At 40.4% G+C, this 4,698-nt stretch overlaps 1 pseudogene; it reads left to right on the forward strand.

Moving 5' to 3' along the window:
* The first annotated feature begins 2,843 nt into the window (after positions 1-2,843).
* On the forward strand, positions 2,844-2,961 carry LOC118605026 (annotated as a pseudogene).
* Positions 2,962-4,698: the final 1,737 nt, after the last annotated feature.

Below are 4,698 nucleotides of genomic sequence, written 5' to 3' on the forward strand. Positions count from 1 at the left end.
TACTGATTTCTGCCTGCTGAACTTCTTCATTTCTGATGGAGGGGTGTTGAAGTCTCCAACTGTGATCATGGATACACCTATTTCTCATTGCAGGTCTACAAGTTTTTGCCTCTCACAACTTGATACTCTGTTGTCAGATGTATGCATGTTAAGGATCTTTATGTCTTGGAGAATCGATCTTTTATCATAATGTAATGCCCTGTTACACCTTTTATAGTTGTCCCACAATTCTTGGATTTTTAATTCTTTTCGTTAGTCTTTTTTCTCTTTGCTTTTCAGGTTTGTAAGTTTCTATTGACATATAGTCAAGCTCAGAGATTCTTTCCTCAGCTGTGTTCAGTCTACTAGGTCCAGCCCACCAAAGGCATTCTTTACTTGTTACAGTGTTTTTTTTTTTAATTCTAGCAATTCTTTTTTCATTCTTTCATAGTATTTCCATTTTTCTGCTTACATTTCCCATCTGTTCTTACATATTGTCTACTTTTCCCATTATAGCCCTTAGAATCTTCATTACAGTTTTTTTTTAATTTCTTATCTGATAATTCCAACATTCCTACTATATCTGAGTCTGGTTCTTGTCTCCTCAACTCTGTTGTTGTCGTCGTCGTCGTTGTTGTTGTTGTTGTTGTTGGTGTTGTTTTTGCCTTTTAGTATTCCTTGCAACTTTTTGTTGATAGCCAGACATGACGTCCTGGGTAAAAGGAATTGTGGCAAATAAGCCTTTAGTAATGAAGTAGGAAGGTGAGGGGGACATGGGAGACTGATTAGGTCTTTTAATGAGTTTGTGTCCCTGAACTGTTAATTTCACATGCGATCCTCAGTTTTCCCCCCTTTCCTTAGATTGGACAAGATGGGTAGGGGGGCCTACACTGAGTATTTCTCTTCTTCCACATGTAAGGCTAAGGCTAGTTGGAGTCGCTCTTCTGGGCTTCCCCTAGGTCAGCTAGGCTCTTATAAAACCCCAGTAGGTTAGCCTCTAGTTAACAGTTTCTCCCAAGGGCAGACCTTGTTGAGAAGAACAGAATGCTTTGACATATTTCAAAATGTTTCCTCTTCCTTTCCCACTGCCAAAGCATTAGGGAATTTTTTTTCTCCAATATTCACTGCAAGAATATGGTACAGATTCTGAAGGTAAAACTCAGAAAGCGTGAGGTCCCCTGGAGTCTTTATCTCTCAGATTTGTCCACATTGACCTTCCAATAATTTGTCTATTATACTTCAGGTTTTCCTACCCTGAAATTGGTCCCCAGGGAGGTATCTGTTCATGGGTTTTTACTCCAGTAAGTGTGATTCTCTATATCTACCTGTATGTCTCCCCAGTTTGCGGGCAGTATTTGCCCTGTGGCTTCATTTCTCTGACAGATCTAAGAAGAATTGTTAATTTTTCAGTTTGTTCAGCTTTATACTTGTTGTTAGGATGAATGACAACTTCCAAGCTGCTTATATCCCAGACTGAATACCAGAAGTCCTATTCTTATTTTAAATGGATTTAACTCTAAGCAAGTCACAATAATGCTTCTCTGCCTCCAGGATAAGTTTCTGTCTCTTTGGCATAGCTTTCTCTCCCTGTGAACTGACCCAGTTCACCATTCAACTTTATTCTCTTTTAAGAAAATATGTGAGATCCACACAGGAGTAAAACCTTGTAAAGATTTTGGAGAATGCTCCAACCAGTCTCAGCATGCAAAGATCGGCCATGCATATTTGCTCCATTGTATAATTCAACCTTACAAGTAAAAAATGGGAATAAAAAGAAAATATGATATGGGAAGAGCATAGGATATAGTAGTAATATGTGCACCTGGAGAAAGTCATGTGGATGTGTAAGCAGGAATACATATACGTGTATAGCCCATAGGTGCACGTGGACATATTTGTATAGTGTGCGTAGGGACATGAGTGAATATATGGCATATGGGTGAGTGGGTTTGTATATTCTTTCTCTCAATGCCTCGAGCATAACGTTAATTGAAATCCACAGGGAGTGGGTTGGGTTCTAGGGCTTTTGTGTAGATGAAGAGAAAGAGAACATTCCAGATGAGAGAGGGATGTATGTGAGCTGCCAGAGAAAGTGCCAGTGGTCCTGAAGCAGGGTAGGAACTTTCAGGACTCTTGTCGACTGACAGGGAAGCTGAGAGAGGAGCTGTCAGTGATCACAAGCTCTTCTAGGGCCTGGGAAGATGGACCTTGAGAGGACCACAGCTGTCCTCTGGGCTCATCCTCCACCTCGGTGACTGTCCTACAGGCTCAGGCCACTGTCACTGGATGAAGTGTGAGCTCCTTAAGACTCTTTTGAAGATTTTTGGACTCTCCTTTTCCCAGGCAGTTCCAAGAGGGGAGGAGGCAGCCTTGGAGTCACAAGGCTTCCAGGAGGGGACCCCACCCCAGGCTCCCAGTAGCAGAGTGATTTAGCTAAAGTCAATCCCCCTATTCCCTTCTGGATTAATTTGCTTATTAAGAAATGATCCTGAGAAACATATTTATAAATTGGAGTGGTTTAAAAAAACACTATGAGTGTAACTTTTCTGAAGATTTTTGCAAATACTTGTGTATCTGCTATTGGGTGTAACTTTAAGTAGTTCACAAGAAAATTTTATTTCATTAGTTTTGACATATTTTCCTACTTATACTGAGCATTTATCTATGTTTCACTATTTCATATGCATGTTATCAAACTTAACCCTTGTGAGTGTCATAGCCTTTTTTTCTGGATCAAAAATTTATTTTCTTTATGATAAAGTTATATTAAATATAAATAAGTAAAATGGTAAGGAGGTCATATAGAGTCATATATATATATATATACTGAATTTTAGTTTGCATGCCATTTAAATCATAAAGTTGTCTATGGCTATACCATCCTGAACAAACCTGATCCCATCTGATCTCAGAAGCTAAACATGGTCGGGCCTCGTTAGTACTTAATGGGAGACCACCTAGGAAGACCAGGTAATGTAGGCATAAAAGATGAAAAATAAGGGATTGTAAGCTGACAAAGTCCTTGCAATCTGTGAGGTCAACCAAGGGTTGTCTCGCATAAATTAATTAATTAACTAATTAATTAATTAATTGAAGTCATATATTTCTAGATATCACACCTTAGTCATAGTTCATATCTGCCTCTTATGAGCCATCTGAATTGAAAAAGTTGCAGAACACCTATAAGTTTCAGTTTTTTCATGTCTAAAATGTTTCAGGCCAGTGGCTCTCTCATTGAGTTTCTTTAAGTTATATGAGTTAACCCTTTGAAAGGACTTAGAGCAGCTTCTAATACATACTATTCAATAAATTCCAGTTTAGGATACTTAGTATGTATTTATTACCTACTGCTATATATCAAGCACCGTTGTAGGGCTGGAATACCAGAACAAACAAGATGAATAAAGTCCCTGTCCTCTGAATGTTTACATTTTCATGAAGCAATAGAGACAAACCATAAATAATGCATTACTTGGAGGTAAGTGCCATGGAGGCAAAAAGAGGAGGGTGTGAGGACAGGAAAGGTGTGCAGGTTTTGCACTGTATCAACTTAGATAAGCTGGTACAATATTTCTCAGAATTCACTTCCCTCTAAGGCTGCAGGTTAGGTTTTGCCACAAGAGCAAATCACGTGAGATCTAGAAGGCAGCAGCGAAGCAGCAGGCATGACGCCTTGACGCCGAGGAGCCTTGTTTCTGAGCTGGGCTTGCTGGCGGGGGCAGTACCTGGTCTGGCGCTCCTGCAGCTCAGCCTCCTGGAGTCCTGGGTCAAGCACGTGGGTAGCTCTGGGGTCATGGGCATCAGCTCCTTCTGCTGTCCTCCTTCAATGTTGAAATTGAAAGCGATGAGAGACTGTGACGGGTCCAAGTTTGCCCTCTTGGGTCTCATTCTATCCCTGTTCTCCCTTCCTTCAACTTTTCTCTCAACTGTCAACCCCACTGACCTACAGTGACTTCAGTCCCAGTGCCAGATGCCAAGTCAACTTCACAGTCTTGTTCATCAGCTCCCACCATGGTGTAAAGTCTAATGCCTCTAATTACCCTAGTTTCAAATGATTCAAATGTTTCTGCTTCCCCAAACACTCCCTAACTGATTCAGGGTGTCTCATCCTTCTGGGAGTGGGAGTTGCTATTTCACATAAGGGAACAGAGATGCCTTCACCGATAGGGAGACATTTAAGCAAGACATAAGAGAAGGGAAGGAAAAGTGCATCTACAGTCTGAGGAAAGAACATTCAGACAGAGAGGGAAAAAAATACAGAGGTCTTGAAGTGGGAGTGCGTTTGGAGTATGTTCAATGAGCAGCAAGAAGGTGAATATAGTTATAGGAAAGTCCGAAAGGGAGAGTGTTAGGGGAGGAGTCACTGAGAGGGAGAGGCCAGATCTCAGGGGACATTGTGGGCCAGTTCATGACTGTCTTCTACTCTGATAAAGAAAACCACTGGAGAGTTTTGAGCTGATTTACAGTTTAAAAGGATTATTCTGACTATTGTAAGGACAGTGCACTATAAGAAAGCAAGGGTAGATGCAGAGAAATCCACTAGGAAGCTTTTGCAATAATCTATTTGACCAGATAAACTTTTTTTATAGAAACAATAGAGATTTCTCATGGATTGGATGGATATAGACCATGAGAGAAAAATAGGAGTCCAGGGTAGCTTCTGTTATTGGCTTGATTTTTAACTGTATATATTTTTTTCTAGAATGACACTAGTTAGAA

This window comes from Rousettus aegyptiacus, unplaced genomic scaffold (assembly GCF_014176215.1).
Source record: "Rousettus aegyptiacus isolate mRouAeg1 unplaced genomic scaffold, mRouAeg1.p scaffold_m13_p_1, whole genome shotgun sequence".
Taxonomy (NCBI): Eukaryota; Metazoa; Chordata; class Mammalia; order Chiroptera; family Pteropodidae; genus Rousettus; species Rousettus aegyptiacus.